Genomic DNA, 25,164 nt, shown 5'->3' with positions numbered 1-25,164 from the left:
ATTCCATGACATTCATATACCACAATTTATCCAACCATTCTTCAATTGATGGGCATCCATTCATTTTCCACTTTCTAGCCACTACAAACATGGCTGCCACAAACATTTTGGCACATACAGGTTCCTTTCCCTTTAAGATCTTTTTGGGATATAAGCCCAGTAGTAGCACTGCTGGATCAAAGAGTATGCAAAGTTTGATAACTTTTTGGGCATAATTCCAGATTGTTCTTCAAAATGGTTGGATTTGTTCACAACTCCACCAACAAAAGCAAGTATGATTTAAAAAAGTTTGGAGGCACTTGCTGAAAAAAAAAGATTTGTGAATATATCACTGAATTTGGATCTGTATCAAAAGACACTGTATTTGTACTTGGATCAAAGCTCACAAACACACATACACTCTCTCTCTCTCTCTCTCTCTCTCTCTCTCTCTCTCTCTCTCTCTCTCTTTCTCTCTCTCTCTCCTTCCCCTGTACTCAGTCCTGCCCTCCTCTTACCCCCATCACCTGCCAAATTAGACAGGGGCATCTTCTGTTGATGTGGTGAGTTTGAAGAATTTGGAAGACAAGCTTTGGGAGAATTAAACAGAACTAACTAAAAGATTTTCCAATGCTGGCAAAGGAATATGAATTTTACTTTGTTCTTGCCTTAAAGAAATGTATATTTAGTGTCTTTTACCTGGTGTTTCCAGGGAAGTGAAAGGTACTTTGATAAAAATAAACTAAATTCTGACATTCTCAGAGTCTCTATCTGGGGTTATGAGCCATTGGGATTATTTTCAAGCGATTCCTCTGAAAACAAATGTCAGAGATCAATGGATGACACATGGATTATATATGATTCTTCTCACTCCTAACATATTTATGCTATTGCGATTTATATCATCGTGGTGTTGGATTGAGGCTAAGAACAGAGTCAAACTTGTGATATAAGTTGTCTGGAAAAAAGCATTGTGGGGGGGGAGGAGGAGTCAAGTAGTCTCACAAATATCAGAAAATATCCTTGTAATGCAGAAAATATGTCTTTTGAGCACTTAAAAAATAGAAGAAAGATACAAAGTGATACTGCAATAGGGACAGTGAAAAGCCATGCTTTCTCTTGGGAAAGGAAATTTTGATTAGGAAATTACTCTTGAGTCCTATTAAAAACATTTGTCCTACTTCAATAATATTGAAACCCTACCTGGAGCCACATATCGCTCTTTATGGAAGACAGAAAGGGTTGGGATATGTGTGTGTGTGTGTGTGTGTGTGTGTGTGTGTGTGTGTGTGTTTAAAAGAGACAGAGAGAAGGGGGGAGAAAGGGGGGAAAAGGAGAGAAAAGGGGGAGTTATGTTCATCCAGTTTTGTCCTTAGGAGCTATTTGTTCAAGTCATTTGTTCAATGACATTTCTATTTCTTAAAATGCCAGATATAATGGAACCCATCAGAAACCAAGGATAACACCTTTATCAGAAGCTGCGATTCATTGCACATAACTCTGTACATTCAGAGATGAGATTTGATAATGGATGCAATAGAATCAAAGGAATGGCAAGGTTGGTAGCTTTTTGCTATAATTGTAAACTACCTCGAGGTTCTTGGATACAAAGGTTATTAAAATAACAAGGCCTTTTTCCTGGTGGGGAAAAAAATATTTTATTCTAGGTAACACATAATTTCTTACCTGCAAGTTACAGTGTTACATGAAGACAGCTATAACTTATGAGAACCCTTCAACATCACCTCTTTTCTCCATTTTAGCTCTGCATTCTCTAGTAAGCACTGTTCTAAAATTCTTCATGAAGTCCTTTGAATGAGGAAATTCATTTTAAAAAATGAATCTGACAGGCAGAAGTGGTCCTGCTGAGCAAGTGGGCGGCAGAAGTGGTCCTGCTGAGCAAGTGGGGACCCTGTACCCTCAGGTTGACCTGCCTTTGGTGCCTCTGGCCATTATTTATATAAACTCTCTGACAGCATCTTTGCCTCTACATCCCCACTTCTGATATTTTTCAAGCTGCCAGTCTATAAGCTGAAGCAATGGATTCCCTCTTCTGCTGGTCTGTTTAGGTGGAAGTGCTATTTAGAACAATATCCAATCCCTGCAGGGTGGGAACAGGAACCTAACACCTGTTAGTGATTCTCTAACAGAAATATCATTAAAAGGATGTTCTTGTCTAAGAATCCTGTTTGTTATTTGCAGTAAACAATGTCCTCCCTCTGGTCCTTTTGGTTGCTATGTAAATGATCTAAATGAATCACATCTTTGAGATGTGGCTGCACTAATCCAATGATCATTCACACTGGAAGACCAGCCAGGCATAAAGCAAAAAGAGAAAAACTTGCTTGTCAGATTGGTGATTGGGGAATGACTTCTGAGTCCTATTAATGATGCTTATTCTACACATTAATATCTAACCTCTGCCTCCAGAGCCACATGGGGCTCTTCATGAGAAAGAGAAGAGGTTGGGAATGAGAGGGAAATTGTTCATCCAGCCCTGACCTTGGGAGCAAGTTGCTCAAGGGCAGCTCTATACTAACTATGGAAGTGAAATAGCAGACTAAGTCTTTGATAAAGGGGATTTTTCCATAGACAAGTAAGGAAAGTCAGCTAAGGTATACTTGATATTTTTGCTCCTCATATTACGGTATTATACATTATTACAAGGACAAATTTCTGATAAGAACCACCATATCCTAGAAAAGTTTTTAGCTCTCAAAAATTCTTCAAGCCTATCTAGTTGACAAATATTTCTATCTTCTAGAGTTTGGAATTTACTCTCTTCCCAGACACTATGCAACCTCTGTATTTGAAAAAGGCTCTGCAGAACCGGTCCTTGTCAAGTAATAGCTTCAGACTTTCTTCTGGCAGGGCTAACTTTTTCAATAAACTTTTATCATTTTCTTCTATCATCTTTACACTTATGATGATATTTTCCAGATACAAAATATTTTATACATAGTTCATATAATTAACCACCTTTTCCATGAATCTTTAAAATTAATAGGGCTCCCCAAAATTCTTTGGGGCCTGCATCTGACTGGTAAAATTTATTTGGCAAATGAAGTCTTTTTTGTTGTTCAGTCTTTTTTCAGACATCTTCAACTCTTCAAGACCCTATCTGGGCTTTTCTTGGCAAAAGACACTGGAGTAGTTTGCCATTTTCTTCTCTAGCTCATTTTATAGTTGAGGAAAGAAGGGTTAAATGACTTCCCCAATGTTATTCAACAAGTAAGTGCTTGAGATCAGATTTGAATCCAGGTCTTCCTGATTCCAGGCCCAGTGTTCTATCCACTGTGCCACCATTGCTGACACTATGAATGAAAGCTATTTTGTCCCTAGCTTCCTCTGCCTTCAGGATCTGATAGTACCTACTATGTAAATCCAATTAATCAATAGACAAGCATTTATTAACCATTCACTAACCATTTATGTGGTAGATAAGTGCTTGGCTAATCATTCAAAGAAATAGGAAAAATGGTTCTTGACTTCAAGGAGCTTACATTCTTTATTTTTACACTGAAAATCAATATCAAATAGATTATCTAGGTCATCATGACCTTATGGCATGGTGTCTTCATCCACATTCATTTTCTTCATCAAAGTCTGCTAATTCATGCATATTTGGGTCTTTGAAATATATGAACAAAACCCTTTGATAATGATGTTGACTTCAGGTGGCTTTTGAGGTTCTCTATCTCAGAGAGGACTAATTTTTTTGAGATAACTCTCAAAAATGTCAATAGTTATTGAGATAGATTATATGGTGCTACACGTTGGGCACTACTGTGTCTTGCTTAAAGTTTCTTCCTTAAATTCTTCCATTCTTTGAAGTGCAAGATTCAGAGTTTTGATGTTCTCTGTCCACTTTGTGAAAGGCAAATATTCCCAGAGTATCTAAGACCTGAGTTCTAGCTTGGGGCCTATAGAATACTCTATAAATACTTGGAACAGGTTGGAATTGTCCCAATCAATGTGATATCCTACAGTTTGTTCATTAGATCAGGACATACTGACATCGTGGTGTTCACATTCTTTCTGATTGGGTAAGAAGTCTCCATATCTAGCCCAACCAATACTCAGAATGCTGCTCAGTTAAATACTACCTTCTTTTGAAGGAATGAATAAATGAATAAAAAACACTTAGTAAGTGTTTTTTGGTTCACAAAGCTCTATGCTGAGCTCTGGGCATACAAATAGGAAAGAAAGACAATTATCATTTCTTCTTTAGTCTTTTAGTATTGTTCCTGAAGGTCCTGCCTTGAAATCTGGTCTTATATCCCTTCATTCTTGTGAGGGAATTGTCTCTGTCTATATTCTCATCTTCCATCTGATTCTTCCTGAGTTTTTAAAATATTGTTCAAAGGAATCTGATTCTTTTAAATTGACTTTGGTGATCCATATTTGTGACACCATCTAAAGCAATTTGGAACTAGTTTTACTCATTGTTTGCCTTTCTATTTGCTATCTTTAGTATTTTAATTTTTTATTAATTAATTTTAAAATATATAATTAATATTAATTTAATTTAATATTTTCACCATGCAAAGGAACTATACTAGTCTTTCCTATGTAATCAATGACAGGTTCTACCATATTTTTTATTGCTTTTATGAAGTATATTTGTAGTGAAAAATATAGCAAAAATAAAAGTCATCAATTTTGTCCCAATAACTGCAGTAGGGATAAACTTATACTACCTTATACCATCTCAGTCTCTGATGAGAATGGGCTCAAACTTAAAGCAATTTCTACATAGCACTGAGTCACGATGTCACAACTTCCAAAGTTGTTCAGTTATGTTGATGCTTCCTTATCTTCATGACTAATACTGTCCGTGGGGTTTTCTTGGTAAATATACTGGAATATCCAGTATATAAATGCAAACAGAGGTTAAGTGACTTGACCAGTCATACAGCTAATAAGTATCTAAGGTTGGATTCTAACTCAGGTCTCCCTGACTCCAGGATCCAGTGTTCCATCCACTGAGCCACCTAGCTGTTGGGATGTATGAGGTGTTTAAGGCAGATTAGCCCTTATCAGGGCTGCTCATTCATCTTTGGTATCTTTCTTTTATCCAATTCTTACCTTCAAGAAGCTGAAGCATGTATAACTGCCATACCTTAGCAAACATCTTGGCAGACAAATAAAATTAGGTTGAGAGTAACTGACAGGCCTCAAACCCATTAGGAGGATGTTTACCCCAAGTATATGAAGACTTTCCCCCATGGAATGGACAAATGAGAACAATTTGTTCCAACAACTATGAAGGTGACTGAAGCAGGCACTATAGAGTGCTCAGAGCTTGGTTAGATGTCAAAGACCCCAAGATCATTCACTGAATCCTGGACCATGACTAGTAGTCTTGACTTTTGTCCTGCTATTGGATTTCTTTTTTTTTTTATTGCTTTTTATTTAGAAGTGATATGCATGGGTAATTTTATAGCGTTGACAATTGCCAAACCTTTTGTTCCAATTTTTCCCTCCTTCCGCCCACCTCCTCCCCAAGATGGCAGGTTGACCAATACATATAAAATATGTTAAAGTATAAATTAAATACAAAATAAGTATACATGTCCAAACAGTTATTTTGCTGTACAAAAAGAATTGGATTCTGAAATAGTGTACAATTAGCCTGTGAAGGAAATCAAAAATGCAGGTGGACAAAAATAGAAGGATTGGGAATTCTATGTAATGGTTCTTAGTCATCTCCCAGAGTTCTTTCACTGGGTGTAGATGGTTCAATTCATTCCTGCTCCATTGGAACTGATTTAGTTCATCTCATTGCTGAAGATGGCCAGATCCATCAGAATTGATCATCATATAGTATTGTTATTGAAGTATATAATGATCTCCTGGTCCTGCTCATTTCACTCAGCATCAGTTGATGTAAGTCTCTCCAGACTTTCTGAAATAATCCTGCTGGTCATTTCTTACAGAACAATAATATTCCATAATATTCATATACCACAATTTATTCAGTCATTCTCCAGTTGATGGGCATCCACTCAGTTTCCTGTTTCTGGCCACTACAAAGAGGACTGCCACAAACATTCTTGCACATACAGGACCCTTTTCCTTCTTTAAGATCTCTTTGGGATATAAGCCCAGTAGCAACACTGCTGGATCAAAGGGTACACACAGTTTGATAACTTTTCGAGCATAGTTCCAAATTGCTCTCCAGAATGGTTGGATGGATTCACAATTCCCCCAACAATGTATTAGTGTCCCTGTTTTCCCACATCCCCTCCAACATTCCACATTATCTTTCCTTGTCATTCTAGCCAATCTGGCAGGTATATAGTGGTATCTCAGAGTTGTCTTAATTTGCATTTCTCTGATTAATAATGACTTGGAGCATCTTTTCATATGGCTAGAAATAGTTTCAGTTTCTTCAGCTGAGAATTTTCTGTTCATATCCTTTGACCATTTTTCAATTGGAGAATGGCTTGATATCTTATAAATTCTGCTATTGGATTTCAATGATTCTTGAATCCCTTCCAAAGCTGATGGCTTTGCACAAATGTGTGTTATTTAAATCCAATTCACGTGCAAGTCAAGACACAACTCCGTGATGTTATTGATCCTCTTTGACACTGAAGGACAAATAACAACTTCCAAGGGTTCCCTATTGCTAGGTTTGGCCCCTCAAATCATTTCTCAAAGTTTTGTGTCTGGGCTGATTGGTCCTAGATTCTGGCCTTTGGGCCACCTAGCTGTCTTAATATTCCTTTACTTAAAAGCAAGAAGAATAAATACAACAAGACAGAAGCAGTATCAAGCCTTTGTTGTCAAATGTGCTCCTCCTGGATAAGGAGATATGAAGACACAAGACTTCATCTCTCACTTTGTTATTTATAATTTTCCCTAGTGCCATACTCTACCACAGCTAAGCTGTAAAAAACAAAACCAAGAGCTGCCATCTGTTTCCAACATATATTGAATCCTTGGTCATCTAATCCAAACTGACGCTCCCTAATCATTGCTTCCTTGACTACCATCCTCTAAAGTAGTCTTTCCAAAGGTAAGTGTAAGGCTAGAACTTCTCCATACCATGTTGAATGATATTTAGAAACTGAACATAAGCTTCTGTTTTGCATACATTCTATGGCACAAAATTGTCTAATCTTCAGCTCTAAATACTCAAGTATTGTGATTGTGAATTTTCATGTCAAAGCCAGTCTTGAAGACTTTCTATTAACTTTCCAGATTGCTCTGAGTTAGTTCTCTTACACTACTGTATTACTTCAGTGGCATATCCTAGTAGGATTTAGGGCAGAAATTTGGTAGAAAGGAATTTTCTTCCCTATCCCCTCTAGAAAAAAGATGGTAGCTTTTCATACCTTTAGTTATGATTTATTGGCTAACTCTAATCCTAAGTATGGAAAATAAAACCTGAAAGTTGTAGGAGAATGTTATCACCACATCCTATGCTACTGTAGTTGATCCTTTTTCTCCATCTCTAACTAGCGTATTTCTCATCACATTTTAGTCATTTCTCCTCTCATGAAAAAACCCTCTGGCTCTTTCAGTAGTCCCAGAACAACAGTAGAGGGTTTACTAAGTAATTTCCAAACAGTCCCATTGAACATTTATCTCTTTAGAAATGCTAGACTGTATCACTTAAAGGGAGATTATTTAATAGTTACTGTTTCTTATTCATCCCTGTTTTCCTTGGCTCATCCTTCACATGCCTCCAAAATGTCCCCAGAATGGCATAAAGCCTGGACAATATCATCTTTGTTGAAGTCAAAATAGCCTCCCAAACTAATAATTCTCAATGAGGGCCAAGTCCTATGAACTAGCATAAATCATGAATAGTTATTTGGCTATAATTACTATTCAAATATATAATTTATGAAAGTCATTTAACAATGTCATTTCAACAACAAGACATATACAAAATTCAATAATTCTCAGTCATCCAACAATTAACAGTTTTGGTAAAACAACCAGACTGGTCAGAGAGAGATTCCATCATAAGCTTTACTATCTAATCATATTTTAGCAAATGATAGAAAAAAAAGCCTCAGTGAATCCCTGTAATGCCAGAATAATTCTCTCTTTTAAGCCAGTATTGAAAACAGAAAATAAAACAAAACAAAAAAGCAAAATTTAAAAACCAAGCCAAACTGAAAATAAATTTGAATGAAATTCACAAGTGATACTCTTTGCTATATCTAAATTTTTTTCTTCTCTTCCTCTTTCTCCTCTTTTTCCTCCTCCTCCTCCTTTTCTTTCTCCTCCTCTTTCATTTCCTACTCCTCTGCCTATTTTATTTTAGGGACTGTGCTAAGCACTTTGAAATATCTCATTTTGTCCTCGCAACAGCCTGGGAAATAGGTTAACACCTATTTACAGGTGAGAAAAACTGAGCTTAAGTAACTTGCTTACAGCCTGATTGCTATCTGAAGTTAGATACGAACTAAGGTCTTTCTAAGTCTAGATTTGGTGTTCTATCCACTGAGCCACATGTTTTTAGAACAAGTTTGGGTCAACCATCTTCTTAAATTCATAGCTCTAAAATTCCATTTCTCTGAACTTTCTTTTCCTCCTAATCATCTCTTTTGCCCGATGACCAAATGCACAATTTGGTAAAGTAAAATAAGAAATAAACTTAAAAAGGAAAAACTGAGGACAAAGTGTCCATCTCCTAGCATCTTCAGGCCCCCAGGGATTAAAATTCACTCCTTGCATTCTCCACTCCATCACTGTCATGCAACAGAGAAGGATGCGTGATTTTACTCACAGAAAGGTGAATGAAAACACATCTTCCTTTTTCTATTGACAACTTTCAGCACTGAAACTAGAGTGTATTATAGATATTATTATTGTTTATTTTTAGTGCAGTATCAATACTATACTCAGTATTGAATGAGGGGACTTCACACTCAGGTTTCTAAATTCAGTAAGTGTCAAAGAAACAATCTCATGCCTATCTCACCATCCTAATAGTATTGGTTCTTGCTAACTCCAGCACAAATTAGTTATAGAAGAGGGGAAATCTCTCTCTAGACCCAATAGAAAGAAGCATTATATGATTGGGAAGAAACTTCCTGAATTCACATTCATTTTCTCCTACTACTCTGGCTACATTTCTTCTATTTCAGTGTTTAAATAAGGCACATTACAAATATTTGCATCAAATTAATCTTTAATGATCAGTTTTCATAATACCTATATTCAAGCAGACATCTTCTCCATGAAGCCTTTCTTGGGATTCTCCTAATTACTAGCACCCTTACTCACAAACTATTATACATTTAATTACTTTGTATATATTTATATTGATTTTTATGTTTATTTTGTTGTGAATTTTATTTATATTTGCTTTTTCTTCCATTATGCTGTATTGTTCTTTGTACTCATATCACTAATGCCTAGGAGAATATCTGGATCACAGTAGATAGTTAAATAAAACTTGGTTGGTTGACTGACTTGTGTAAAAACTGAAGCAGCTCTGAAAACATTAATAACAAGGACAATATATTATATATATATATATATATCTATTGACCTACCTTTCTAGCCATATTTCATATTTTATTCATATTTTTTCATATATTTTCAATTCAAATTCATATATTTCAATATATTTCATATATTTATTCATATATTCATACTTTATTTTCTCTGGTTATTATGAATTTGGTGTTCAATATGCTGCTTACTGTATGTGTGTGTGTGTGTGTGTGTGTGTGTGTGTGTATGTGTGTGTATCTAAAAACATACATAACATAAACAAGCACATTAGTATATATACAATCTGTACCCTCCAAGAAAAGAAACTCTGGGTTTTGCCTCATGTGGATCAGGTTCAATTTTAGGGGAAGTCATTGTTTTCTGGCACTCTATGAGTCATTATGCTCCTAATCTAGAATCATAGGGAAAAGCTCTTTAATAAAACTTGGGTATGGCTTATATTTAGGTTCACCCCCAAAGAGAATAATAGGGTCCTTCTAGAAAGGACCTGATATTTCTTATTTCCACTTAAATGCTTAAATTCAAGACGTGGGGAGGATTCTGGAAAAATGATGAAGTAGGTTGGTAAATTTCAACCTCTCCAGATTTCCCCCACAAATAGAACAAATGTGTGTCTCAGGGTAAACATAGATTGGTGAAAAATCAGGAAGATTTGTGGGCAGAACAGGGTTCCTTCTGGTACAACCAAACAAGATCTGAAGAAAGACCCCAGATCTGGAATTAACTGTTGGGAAGTGCAAACACCTCCCAGCTAGTTTAGCAGAAACTTCAAGTAGAGACCCCTCAGGCTAGTTAGATGTGGCTGGAGTCTCAGCAGGAACCATAGAGGCTTTCACTTCCCAGTCTGTTTGTGGAATAGGAGTTTGAGTCTGGGAAGACTGAGGGAATTTGGGCTGATTGGGAATGCCAGGCCCAGATGTGCTGCAGAGATTATAGCTCTGAGCCAGAAGGAACCAGCACTGGTGAGTGCAGAAACAGTAGAGCAAGAACTTGCTATAAGTAAGAGTTATAGTAAGGTCTGTATATAGTATATAGTCTGGTCTGTATATAGTAAGAGTTATACTTACTAAGTATACTATAGTAAGTATAGTAAGAGTATAGTAAGAGTTACTATAAGTAAGAGAAACTTACTATGGGAACAGGGAAGACTGGAGTTCATCTTCAGAGGAGAGCACTGAAGTTAAAAAAAAAAAAAAAAAAGCTTCTACCCTAAAAAGTAATATGAAATGGCTTCCTCATCAAAGAGAATTTATAGAACAATTCAAAAAAATTTTAAGATCAAATGAGAGACATTGGGAAAAACTAAAATAAATAAATAAATAAAGACCATCCAGGAAAAACAAGAAGATAAGGGGAAAACATTAACCAATTAGAAAAGAAGATAGAGTCTCAAAGATGAAAATAATTCTTTGAAAATTAGAACTGGGTAAGGAGAAGCCAGTGAAACTTTGAGAGAGTAAGAAATAACAAAACAGATTATAAAGAATGAGAAAATAAAACAGCATGCAAAACATCATACAAGAAAAAATGACAAATCTGGAGGACAGATCAAGGGAAAAAAAAATAGAATAATTGGATTGCCTAAAAGTTGTGACCAAAAAGAGAACCTTGATACAATAATGCAGGATATAGCCCAAGAAAATTGTCTGGAAGTACTAGAAGATGAGGGAAAAGTAGAAATAGAAAAAAAATTCACCCATCACCACCTCAATGAAATCCTTTTTGGAAAACACACAAGAATATTATTGCCAAATTTCAAAAACCCCAGATCAAAGAGAAAATTTTGCAAGAAACAGACAAACAAACAAACAAAAAAACACAATTCAAATATGCTAGACTTACAATTAGAATTGTACAGAACTTATTAGCAGCTACAACAAAAGACTACAGGTCCTAGAATCATATCCACTGATAATCAAAAGAATTGGGCCTGTGGTCAAAAATGTCATATCCAGCAAAATTATAATACCGAATAAGAAAAAGATATTTGATGAAGTTGCAGATTTTCAGGACTTTCTATCAATCAAACCTGAACTTAACAGAAAATTTAACATATATGAGCCAATATCAAAGTTCAAGGAACTCAGCATGGACAAATTGTTTAAACATGGAAAAATTGTTTATGTATTTTTTACATGGGAAATTGTAATGTTCTCTGGTTCTGTTTCTTGGGGGTCTTTGAAGCAGCCTTCGTTTCAGTTCAGTAATCACCACACAGGTAACGAGGGGTTAAAGTGCAAATCCTTTATTATCTCTTTTAAAGTCTTGTCTCCTTTCCTGGGGCCCAGTTAGGTTTCTTAGAGGCTGATCTCTTTCCTTGGTTCTGAGAGCTTAGCTCCTGCCCCCAGTCCTTTGTCTTCTTTGTCTCTGTGAATCTCTCTGAATGAATCCTGGCTAAGGCTCCTAGTTTATATACTCTACACTGAGTATACACCAATCATTATATCACTGGGAAACCATTATTTATTGTAGGATTAAATCAATCATACTGAACCATGCTAAATTAGATAACCATTGTCTCCTCAATTCCACTTAATATCTTGTAAGCATCCTTTGTTTCAAGTTTAGAATTCTGGCCCATAACATCTCTGACTTTCTTTTGTTTTTAGAATATAGGGAGTCATGCTCTACCTGACTTCTCAAGGAAGTGAGAACCCCAAAAAAGGAAGTGATCACACCTTCCTTTTGACTCTTCAAAAAAGGGGTGAAAACACCATAAAAGGAAGTGATCATACCCTCCCTGATGTCTCAGGAAGGGAAATGAAAACATCAAAGGGAAATGGGAAATCAAATCAGATGAAGCGGGTTTCTGAAAGGTCTCACTTGAAATAAGTATACATAATATCAACATGAGAGGTATTATACATAATTGCATAAATTACATAAGCACATAGTAACACAGGCTAGTAGTGATGTAACAAACAACATGAATCAACATGAAGAGTTATACATGTCCATAATATCTAGAAATAATCCAGAAGGAATCTATTGTCCATTACTTCATGTGTATAGGGAATCCAATGATTCCTGCGGATTTTGAAGTCCTGTATCAGTCTTATCACTTATCATGTCTCAGAGAATCCAATAATTCCTGCTGGTTTTGAAGTTCTGCAACAGTCTTATCAACAATTTTTCATCTCAGTGAATCCAAAGACTCCTGCTGGTTTTGAAGTCCCGTTTTATCAACAATTTTTCATCTCAGGGAATCCAATGACTCCTGTGGGTTTTGAAGTTCTGTAACAGTCTCATTATCAGTCATGCTCTTTCAGTGTCAGATGTTTCTTAGGTCTTATCCTTTGTTTTGAGGTTTTTCTTTTTCTGTCTCTCTCCAATGGACAAAGTGGATATGGTTCATTGGTACCCATCTAATTCCTTCTCCGTCTGTTGAAATACAAGTAAACCCTTTCTTCCAAGCAGTTAACCTATCTAGTCCCTTCTATCTTACTACTTTCTAGATTTTTCCTCATCATCTGGCAATTACATTGGAGCTGCTTGTGCTGGACACTGCCCTTCTGTTGGGTTAAAAAGCCTGTATTCTCCCCAATTGTAATTCCTTTCTGCCATCTGATTGCTTTGCAGCTGATTGATCATGTAATTCCTTTCTTCTATCAGATTGCTTTCCTGGTGATTGATATCAGGGTACTGAACTTCTAAAGACTCTCTTAACCTCGGCTGCCATCATGCCCCACCTGTTATTTGTTTGAGGTCTTGGAGCTGGGCTCCACCTCTCATTTCCCTGGGTCAATCTACATTCTGAGGCCCAGTGGAAGCCTCAGTTGCATTTTGGACATAGGGTTTTGGGTCTTATTCTCTCACCCTGTCTTCTCACTCTATCTCTTTGTCTACATTGAGCTCTCAGATGTCCTATTTTTTCCACATTGAAAGCATTGGCAAGTCTCTCTAGAAGTCCCTTGCCAAGAGGGACCCCATTTCTCCATATTTTGGATCATAGTATGGGTATAATAAGCATTTGTGCCCATTGTGGCACAGTGTCTTATGATCTCCTCTAAAGGATCATCTTTGTGTAGTCCCCATATAATTCTTCTGCAAGCCCCATTAGCATTTTCCTTAGCCAGTTGTCTTATCATAATTCTTGTAGCTGCATTTTCTTCAATAGTTCTTGTGACAGCTGTGTGCAGACATTCCACAAAATCAACAAAAGATTCATTGGGACCTTGCTCTATTTTTGTGAAGGCTTCCCCTCCATCTTTTCCTGGGAGGGAGCCCCATGCTTTGATCGCAGCAATAGAAATTTGCTCATATGCTGCTATTGGGTAATTAATCTGTGCTGAATTGTCTGCATACTGACCTTTACCTTCTAGTTGGTCAAAGGTGATCTGCATATTAACTCCAGTTTGCCTACTTCATTGGGCTTGAATCCTGCATAATTCACTATATTCTGAAAGCCACAACAAGTCTTGTCCAGGTTCTAAACATGTCCTTGCTATAGATAGCCAATCACTGGGGGTTAAAATTTCATAAGCCAAATTCTCTAATATCATCTTAACATAAGATGATGTAGCCCCATAAAGAGTGCAACCCTTTTTCAAATCCTTATTTTTTTCCAGATCAAAAGGAGTGTATCTTTTCCTTTTTTGACCTGAAGAATCAAATTCTTCAATTACAGGGTATGCATTTATCAGATAAGATACATCCTGTACTACTTCTTCTTCTTCTTTTTTTTTTTTTTGCTTTAACTAGTGCCTTTTGTAATCTTGTCATAGACTGCTTCATATTTGGTGCTGATTGTATTATTGCCCCTTCCCCTCCTCTTTCTCCCTCCACCCATGAAAGGTTAATTGAGGAAGGTAGGTCAGGGTATGGGGAATGCCTTAATGGCTCCTTCTGTGAAGCACCACACTCCTTTTCATCAGAATTGTACTTAATTCCTTTTTTGTCTAACTCTTCATCCTTTTCACTTAGTTTATCTGTATCCTCCCCTTTCTGCACTTTCTTTTTTTTCTTATTATATATAATTTCCTAAAGCCAGTTATATAAAGTTATATATATATATATATATACTTTATATTATATGTATATATAAATATATAAAGTGTTTCTTTAGAAATTGAGTCAGTTATTATTGTAGTATTCACATAGGTGCTCTCCTACTAATTTCCACTCTGAATCTAATTCTTTTTCCTTTGAGAACCAAGGAGATATGTACTGTACTGTTTCTAAAAGTTCAATGATCTGCTCCCAAGTTACAATCAAACTTGGTTTTTTATAAGTTTAACAAAGCTTTCGATAAATTTTTCTTGCGGTGGAGAAATCTTTCTAAACATTTGTCCCATTTTAACTGGAATACTACTTTAGCCCTTTAAAAAGTTTCCTTCTTGTACTCACCCTAATTTCACAGATGAATATTTGTGGGCCCATGTTGGGTTTCAAAATGTAATGTTCTCTGGTTTGGTTTCTTAGGGGTCTTTGAGGCAGCCTTTGTTTCAGTTCAGTAATCACCATACAGGTATCCAGGAGTTAAAATGCAAATCCTTTATTATCTCTTTCAAAGTCTTGTCTCCTTTCCTGGGGCCCAGTTAGCTTTCTTAGAGGCCTATCTCTCTCCTTGCTTCTGAGAGCCTGAGCTCCCACTCCCAGTCCTTTGTCTTCTCTGCCTCTGTGAATCTCTCTGAATGAATCCTGGCTAAGGCTCCTAATTTATATGCTCTACACTGAGTATACACCAATCATTATATCACTAGGAAACCATTATTTGTGGTAGAATTAAATCAATCATACTGTACCATGATAAACTAGATAACCATTGTATCCTCAATTCCACCTTGTAAGCATCCTTTGTTTTAAGTTCAGAGTTCTGGCTCATAACAGGAAATGTATACTATATGTTTAAGATTCATGTCAACAATAGAGTAGCTCAAAAGAAAGACTATCAGAACTAAGGTAAAAATAGTATTTATGTTATACAAATCAGATACAGAAGAAAAATAAACACAGAAGCATTAGAGGGGGAAGGAGAGTTTGTAGTTATGAAAACCTACTCACATAGGGAATGAGTTAAATAGGCAACACTGCATATATACCATGAAGGGTATAGCAACCTCCAAAATCTATAAAGAAATAAGGGGGGAGGGATGGGCAGACAGAGAAGTGAAGTGTGAGGGAAGAAAACAAAGGAGAGATCTATGGGTGGGGGGAAGTTAAGTAATAGCAAGGCAAGTTAAGGAACAGTATTAAAACGAAGAATTAGCTGGGATAGGAAAGATATGTGTGTATGTGTCTGTGTGTGCATCTACATATGTATACATAAATATATCTTTTCTTCACTATAATTTACTTGGGAGTGGTGAGGGAATGAAAGGGGAAAAAGAATATAGTAAATAAGGTGAACAGCAGAGAACAAAAGAACAATTTACAACGAAGTAAAGAAAAATGGACATTTATAAATATAATTTCTTCCTATATATATATATGTACGTATATATATACTTTCTTGATCTGGTAATTTGTTGCTATATATTTTGAATCCTTCCTGATGTTCTGCTGAGCACATGACAATGTTCTCTGTTATTTTGCTTTCTTTTATTTTGTATTATTTTGTTTTTTTTTCCTTTTTTTTCCAAATAAAATAAATTTTTAAAAAAGAAAAAAAAATTAGGACTTACCAGTGGTGGTATATTTACTATTGTGTCATTAGAAATGATGAACTCTCAGAAAAACCTGGAAAGACTTACATGAACTGATGGCAAGTGAAATGAGTAGAAACAAGAGAACATTATAAACAGTAACAGCAATATTATAAGATAATTAATTTGAATGACTTATTTATTTCACGTCTGAAGGATGAAAAATGCCATCCTTTTCCAGGGAAAGAAATAATACAGTCTGAATATAGATCTAAGCATATTTTAAAATTTTTCTTTATTTTTTGTTTTGCTTTCTTTTCTAGCTTCCTTTCCTCTCTCCCTTCCTCTTTTCCTCCCTTTCTCCCTTCCTTCTTTCCCTCCCTCTTTCCCTTCCTCTTTTCTTTTTCTTTGTTTCTTTGTTTCTTTCTTCCATCCACACTTCTTTCCTTCCTTCCTTCCTTCCTTCCTTCTTTTCTTCCTTCTCTCTCTCTCTCTCTCTCTCTCTCTCTCTCTCTCTCTCTCTTACTGTTTACATCATGACTAATATGGAAATATGTATTGAATCACTACACACATATAACCTCTATCAAACTATTTGCCTTTTCAATGAGAGGGAAATTAAAGTTTACTCCAAGAAAAGAAAAAAAACACTTCCTGATAATTATGGAATAGGTTCTCTAAAGGGACAGTTGAGTTCCAATTCTCTGGAGGTCTTCAAGAAAAGGTTAGATGATTACTTAGCTATGTAGTAGATGGAGTTCCTAATTGAGTATGGGTTTGACTAGATCAATTTTGAGATTTTGTTAAAAAGTAAACATCTTCTGTCTCTTTACTCTTTTCTTGCTATATGACTGCCAAGTTACTGTTTTTCAGGTTGATTCGTAGAATGGTGAGAATTACAATGAAAGAAAAGCCTGAGGCTCTAAGTTTTAAAACTTAGAGACCAGCTCTCTGCTATTCTCTTTAAGAATCTCCCTATCTTGTACAGGCTGGGAGTGTAGGTGGGCTCAATACTGCTGGGACCAACTTGGAATCTTTGACCTGTTCTGTCTCTTATCTGGTCAGGTTTGACTTTCTTTAGGCAACCTGGTCCTTGATCCAATGGTATAATTTCAGCCACTTCAAGAAACATATTTTTGAATAGGAGTAGAAAGGTTTTCTGTTTTTTTGAAAGTCATAAAGCATAGATAACCATTTCTTTTATTCTTTCCGTTCAAAAGGTTGGTTTTGTCTTGCACTTACCTGGAAATGAAGGAGAGAATTAATTTACTGCATGATGTTTTGAGCACTTTACAGAAATCAATGATAAGAGAAAGCTCCTAAATGTAAAGGGAAAAGAAATTTAGATGTAATTTTGTCCAGTTTCCTTATTTTAAAGATGAGAAATCTGAATCTTACTGATTGCTTTGTCTAGCTAGGCCAAAAGACTTACCATACTAACAACCCACATTTGTGTTGGTGGCTCTGAGGTCTACAGAGAATCATTATGTGGTAAGATAGTCTTTATATCTTATCTCTTTGGTCAAAAGTGGAGCACTTTATCTGGGACAACATTCAGCTCATTCACCTGGGTTGAAGGTAATTTTTGGAAGGCAAAACTTCCTGCTTCCTGCCCTTGAACCATTCCCCATGACACCAGTACACCCGAATTCTCTGCAGGATGGCAGCTGCCATTATTTAGTCAACGATAAAATAAGACTTTAACAATTGGGGGAAATGCTTCACTGACCTGGTTTCTTTCTCAGTTATCACTAAGGAAAATATCCAACATAAAATTGTAGAGTTATCTTTGCAAAACTGCATTACAAAGAGTGAGGCTTTGGGGATTTTTTCTACTTTCTGGAAATCCCTTAGCATTGGCCCTGGTTCTAGGTGACAATGATGCTTTGTGTTTATAGAGCACCTTTCTCTTTCGGCCCACCCTTTTTCCCCCTCCTCCTCCCGCCAAAAAGTGCTTTATAGACATCCTGTACAACTTGCTCTGAGGGGAGGATAAAGAGGGAGAGTTTTTGAAAATCTATTGAGAGAGGTGTCAGGAAATGCTGGCTGTAGGGAAAGTGCTTTACACAGACAGATTCCCCCACTCTTCCCCCCCACCCCCCCCTCCCCCCGCAAAAAAAGAGAGTAGATAGAATAGGACTTGCTTCTCTTTTGAGTTACTCAGTCTCATACCTAGTGGTTCTCAGTGGAATAGCTCTTGCCCAGAGGCAGAGTGATCCTGCCCCTGCTCTGTAGTGGGGAGAGTTAGCTTCACTAAGGTAACCCCACCTGACGGCCCCCACTCTCATGCCTGCTGTAGCACTTTGTGAGAGTCTTACCTGCATTGAGACAGATGTCCAAAAGAGATAGGGACATCTCTAGTTGCTCCTTGTTACATGATGCCTGTGATATTTAGAAGTCCTGCAGATGATTTTAGTTGCAACCAACAATCCAATTTATCAGTCTTCTGAGGCAGCTGAATATAGTCAGAATTCTCTTTGGGGCTCAAACCATTGAAGATGATGAAAATGGGCTGGAAAGAGCTTGGATTTTGGAGGCAGCCAGGGATAGAGAAGAAAGGTTGAGAGTATATTTAAGAGATACTTTTTGTTGTTCATTCACATCCAACTTTCTGTGACCCTATTTAGAGTTTTCTTGGCAAGGATACTGGAGTGATTTATTATTTCCTTCTCATCTAATTTTCAGGTGAGGACACTGAGACAAATAGATTTTAGGGACTTGTCCAGGGTCACATAACTTGTAAGTGTTTGAGATAAGATTTGAACTTAGGAAAATGAGTCTTTCTGTCTTCAAGCCCAGACTCTAGCCTCTGTAACACCTGAGTATTCAGGGAGAAGTAACATCTATTGTTGCAGGGTCTTGCTGAGCCCTTTTCAGGGCTGCTCATGCACTTTTGTTGTTCACCTTCAGCCAACTCTCACCTGTGACTCCAAGAAGCTGTAGCAAGTGCAGTTTCCATCTCAGTAAACAATTAGCAGAGGCGCATCGAGGTTGGGGATAACCAATGGTCCTCACACTTGTTATTGAGTTAGAGGAATGTCTGCCCTAATTGTCTGAAGATCTCTTCCTGCTGTACATCCAGATGAGAGCATTTTGTTCCAATTGTCATGAACGTGGCTGAAGCATCAACTTTGGAGTATGTAGAATTTGGTCAGATATCAAAGACTCCAAGGTCATCCTGGGTCATCACCAGTTGCCTTGACTTTTGTCCTGCCACTGGTCTTCAATGACTTTGGAGGAAAGAGCAAGCTCTGCCTCACTGAAATCTAGTTCAAATCAAAACATCACCTTTGATGTCACTGGTTCTCTTTGAAATTAACACAACATTGTATTTCTTAAAGCACTATATGCTTTTTAATCTATGAGCATTATTAAATTACTATTATGAAAGACAGTATTCTATAGTGCATCCTTTAATAATTAGAGTTAGAGCTAGAGGCATTAAGATTAGAGTTAGAGTATAATGATTAGAATTCAAGTCTTGCATGTTTGTGGCAGCCTTCTTTGTAATATCCAGAGACTGGAAACTGAGTGGATGCCCATCAGTTGGAGAATAGCTGAATAAATTGTGGTATATGAATATTATGGAATATTATTGTTCTGTAAGAAATGTCCGTCAGGATGAATACAGAGAAGCTTGGAGAGACTTACATGAACTGATGCTAAGTGAAATGAGCAGAATCAGGAGATCATTATATACTTCAACAACAATACTATATGATGATCAATTCTGATGGACCTGGTCATCTTCAGCAATGAGATGAACCAAATCAGTTCCAATAAAGCAGTAATGAATTGAACCAGCTACACCCAGTGAAAGAACTCTGGGAAATGAGTATGAACCACTTCATAGAATTCCCAATCCCTCTATTTTTATCTGCCGGCATTTTTGATTTCCTTCACAGGTTAATTGGATTTCAAAGTTCAATTCTTTTAGTACAACAAAATATGGATGTATATACATATATTGTATTTAACTTATACTTTAACATATTTAACATGTATTGGTCAATCTAGAGGAGGGGGTGGGGGTAAGGAGGGGAAAAATTGGGACAAAGGTTTTGCAATTGTCAGTGCTGAAAAATTACCCATGCATATATCTTGTAAATAAAAAGCTATAATAAAAAAAAAAGAAAATAAAAAAAAAAGAATTCGAGTCTTGCCTCTGAGACAATGGTTATGCAAGCCTGGACAAGTCATTTAACACTCAATTTTCCTGGTATTACAGAAAGGATGTTTAATCTATATTGGAATAGGGAATTTCCTCATTAAAATTTCTTTATACCCAGGCACTCATAGATCTGATACCTTACATTCTCTACCAGTCTCACTTCCTTTTCTCCCTCCCCTTCCCATTACTATTTAAATAACACTGAGATATGGACACTTTAAGCTTGTGGTCAGAAGCTTCTGATCCTTAACTGATTGGGTTATATTCCATACCCCCAGACCATGGTAATCAAATGACTGGGATCTCCTGATGTAAAGGGAACTTTGGACTCCTTTTGAACTTCACTATTGCAAACAATACTAAAATGAAACTATAGGGAAGGTTTAGGTCTGGAGTCTGACTAAGGAATCCATTACCTGAGTTGAATTGATATCGATCAAGATAGTCAGGCTAAAGGACCTCTGTCTGTCAACCAGAGTGGGCAACTTTCCATGATATTAAGGCCACCAGCCAAGATTTCGATGCAAAATGCTTCCTTATCCATTTCCACCCTGCAGTGGAACAGGGAAATGAGGCTGGGTGATGTTGGTTATAGAAAGTTAGGAGAAAGACTAAGAAGTGGCAAAGAGGTGCCCAGTGAGCTTAAACTTAAGGTTCCCCCCCCAATGACTAGAATATAATTTTATTGGAGAGAATTGAAGCTTTCATTGAAAATTCAAGATCATGTGTCTTTGTCTTTCCAAAAATATCAACATTGTATTTCATGTTGATACTCCTTAAGGGTCCAATCTATATCAACACAGGAACTAGTGATGGACCAGGTCTGGTCTGATCTGGTGATTAGGAATTATGCATAAGCCATGCTCCCGACTAGGGATCTTTAACTAGGCTGGCTTTCCTGCACAATAAGAAGCAATTGGTGGAGATAATTGACCCTACCAATGGAATTGCCTCCTTTTCTGATGGCTGCCTGAAGAATAATCAAGTATAAATTTTGATCCAAAAAGTTACCAGGATGGTGAGTAGAGACAAGGGAAATTGATTAATGGGTCCAATACCAGTAACTGACCAACTGTCATCAATGGGCAGGTAAGTCAAAAGAATCTAGCAATAGTAGAACCTCCAAAACCATAACAAAGAGGCAGTTGGGAGCATGGCTTATGTCATCTCATGCAAGCCGCCACCACCATGTTGACCATTACAACTCCAAGTATTAACCAACTCCTGAGGAGCCACAAATTTTAAAGACCCTGAAAAGAAAATTCTCACCACCCAAATCTTTGGCATTGCCACTAGGTTCAACATCAAAAACTTAGTGAAGATATTATGTAATGCCATCTGTTATGCCTCAAAGGACCATGGGATCTTCCCATCTGACTTTCCAATCAGAAAGTGTGTTCTCTGAGAATAACAGTTTTACTTTATGATGCCCTGAGGTTACACAGAAGTACATCAGAAGTGCTCCATAAGTGATTTTTTTAGTATTATTCATTCCTTCAAAGAAATTAAGCAGCTTTCTGAATTTGGGTTGGATTAGATTTGGAGATCTCTTATTAATCAGAAACTCAGAGCCACAATTCGAGAACTGGAATGCTGGTACTGGGTCTGGATCTGGATTCAAGGAAGAGATAAATAGTAACATCAGACTACTTAGCATGAAGATAGCCAGAGTGTATATTCTCAGTCTGATACTGTTCCTGGCACATAATAAGTACATAATAAATATTTGTTGAATAAATGAATGAATGAATGAAAAAATAACCTTTCCACAGAAAGGGGATATGGTTCAAATTATGGTCTGAGAATGTATAAATCTGAGTTCCCAGTGTTCCCAATTCAAAGACAAGGCAAAAGTTGTGATGGACTTCATACTATCAGTCCAAAGATATGGAAATCAGCTAAGAGTAGGCAAGGTAAAACACAATGTGAATAGATTATTAAGAAATGACAAAATTATTATTTGTATCACACTAGTTCTGAGAAAGTGGCAGCATGTTGCCCATATTCTTTCCTCACTTTGATGCCGCACTATCACCAGAAGACTCCACATACACTGTCACCAGCAATATCTGGTCCCATTCCACACCCTGGAGCAGTCTGATTTATTGTGCTCTTTATGTGTGCCATATGATGCTCTTAAGGGCTGGACTGTATGCAGAAACAAGCCATCAGGATGCCGTCCAAGTGAGTCTTGGTAAAAATAACCATTGAATATCAGTCTTTGTTGAATGAAATTAAGAAAGAAGGACTCAGTGTTGAAACTTAACAGAAGTAGGAGGTGATTAACTTCTCTGAAAAGACCCATTTAGGAATATTTTAATGAATAAGATTTGCATAGATGGGTATCATAAAACATATCCTCAAACATGCATCAATGCTCTATGATTTCCAGTTGTTTTCATATAGATTTAGTGTTTCAAGCTTACCTATGGCTTGTTATACATGCAGTGACATGAAGAAACAGGGAGGAGAAATGAAAGCCAGCATTTCCATTCCACATCACTTGTTACCATTAGGGATTTGCTGAATAAGAGCAAAACAAGGTGGTGAAGACCTAAGCCCCTAAACTACTGTACATTCCTCAGCAGAAAAGACCAGAAAAATATACGTGTTGATTAGTGACTTTAGTCAATTTGTAATTTATCTTGGTTTGAACCCAAACAGGCTGCAAACCAAGACAAACACTCTTTGATGTAATCAACCTGTGACTCAGGCCATTTTCATGATGGTTCCTGTGCTATGGTTAGAAAAAGAAGAAAAAAAATAAGGCCTTGAACATTTGCCAGGAAAAGCTTTATGTTTGGCTCACAAAAGAACCAGTAGATTCCTGCCACTTTATGCCAAGGTGGCCAACTTTAAATCTAGCTTGTCTTAAATAGGTAATTTGGTATGTTAGAATCTTAATCTATTGATTTTTCATGTAGCAGTTAAAAATGTATGATGGCCTCCATGTGGATTGAGAGGCACTTGGATTGGAACTACCTTGAATTAACCCTCCATGTGTTTTGGGGTCAGCAACCTGCTGAGAAGCAGTTTACCCCTCCTGCTTTCCTTCTCTGTGCTTACTTGATTTTTTTTTAAACCCCAGTGTATTTTCAAGGAAACTTGATCCATATGATTCCGGTTTCTTTAAACTCAGCTCATTAGACATTTGATGGTCTAAAATTCTTTTGATGAGTTTTTAAGCCTCTGCTCCTAGAGACAGGAAGCTGCCTTCCCTGCCCCCCCTGCCAAGACTAAACAAATTCAAACCCCTAAAGATTTGATGAAACTCAGAATCTACGGGGGCTGAGAAGACTTGGAACCTGGCAAATGTGGTTTCTCATCCTTAACCAGAGTGCTTCCCACTCCTTTTCTAGGCTGAAGCCTGTTTAGTATAAATGCCTGTTAAATCTTGAGAACTGCTTCTTTTCAAAGACATGGTTTTTGCCCATTGACTTATCTTTTTATTTCAGCCCTATTTCTTTTTCTTACTATTTCCCAGAGTGCACAGCTAACCTTAATGGGTAGAAATTATAGAGATAAGTTTAGGCTCTAAAAAACTTGCTAATGTGTAGTAATGTACTATTGTAGTAATAAATAATAATAATCAGTATTTCTATATCACCTTAATATTTGTAAAGTACTTTATAAATAGTATCCCATTTGATCCTAAAGTTGAGAACTTGCTGCTATTATTACCCCCATTTTTTAATTGAGAAAACTGAAACAGTTAAGTGACTTACCTAGGATCACATAGGTAGTTAGGGTCTAAGTTTAGATTTACACTCATTCTTTCTGACTCGGGGTCTAGTGTTCTATCTATTATGCCCTTCTATCTGCAAAAAGGTGGAAGGGGATGCCTCCAAAAGGAGAATTTTTCCTCTCACTAGGGGACCTTCAAGCAAAACCAAACTGAATGAACACTTAGAAGGTATGTTGTATAAAATTAGGTGATGATCAATGGTGATGGACTTGGCTATTTTCAACAATGAAGTGATTCGAGGCAATTCCAAAAGACTTGTGATGGAAAATGCCGTCTTCATTCAAAGAGAAAACTCTGGAGACTGAATGTGGATCCAAGCATAGTATTTTCACCTTTTGTTATTGTTTGTTTATTTTTCGTTTTTTTCTTTCCATTTTTCCCCCTTTGATTTGATTTTTCTTGCTCAGCTGAATATGGAAATGTTTAGAGGAATTGCACATGTTTAATTGATATAAGATTGCTTGCTGTCTTGATGGGAAAGGGGGAGAAAAATTTAGAAGATATATTTTGCAAAGGTGAATGTTGAAAACGATCTTTGCATGTATTTGGAAAAATAAAGTACTATTAAAAATAAAATATGTTGTAGATTCTTGTAAAATAATAGTCAACATTTATGTAGTGTTTGTTATATACCAGGCACTGTGCTAAACATATAAGATTATTACCTCATCTGATCCTTACAACATTGAGATAAATGCTATTATCACTTCCATTTTACAGATGAAGAAACTGAGGCAAACAGATTAAATGATTGGTCCCAAGTAACACAGCTAGTAAGTGTCTAAGGTTGTATTTGAGGTGTTACTGATTCCAGTCCAGTGTTATCTACTTACTACTCCACCTAGCTGCTCCTATAAGTACGGAGCAAGATGGTCTTTGGGAATCTGTTCTTTAAAAATAGTGTTTTCTAGGAAATCACTTAAAAAAAAAGATGTTTCAACCAAAACAAGAACTATATCTCACACAGAACAAAATTTCCTTTAAACAATTTGGGGAAAACAGCAAAAGTTTGTATTCTTAATCTGCAAAATTTGTAGATAAAATACACTTTGTAGATGAAACAGAGTATCATTCCTATTTAATAGATAGGAAAATTAAAACACCTAGGGGATATTTAAACATGATCTCACAAATGGTGATGAAGCTGAGAATAGAATTTTCTGGAAAATTGCTTCAATTTCTAATGATAATTTTTGATATTT

General features: G+C 36.7%; 1 long non-coding RNA gene across 1 annotated transcript in view; it reads left to right on the top strand.

Moving 5' to 3' along the window:
- The first annotated feature begins 1,390 nt into the window (after positions 1–1,390).
- The window catches only part of LOC116419120, a 46,115-nt gene continuing 22,341 nt past the window's right edge, over positions 1,391–25,164 (top strand). Inside the window, exons 1-2 of the long non-coding RNA XR_004229383.1 lie at positions 1,391–1,537; positions 6,851–7,003. This is a non-coding gene — a long non-coding RNA (uncharacterized LOC116419120). The remainder of the gene's footprint in view (positions 1,538–6,850; positions 7,004–25,164) is intronic.

The sequence above is a fragment of the Sarcophilus harrisii genome, chromosome 4 (genome assembly GCF_902635505.1).
Source record: "Sarcophilus harrisii chromosome 4, mSarHar1.11, whole genome shotgun sequence".
NCBI classification, from domain to species: Eukaryota; Metazoa; Chordata; class Mammalia; order Dasyuromorphia; family Dasyuridae; genus Sarcophilus; species Sarcophilus harrisii.
Note: the sequence above shows the minus strand (reverse complement) of the source record. Positions and strands in the feature narration are given on the sequence as shown.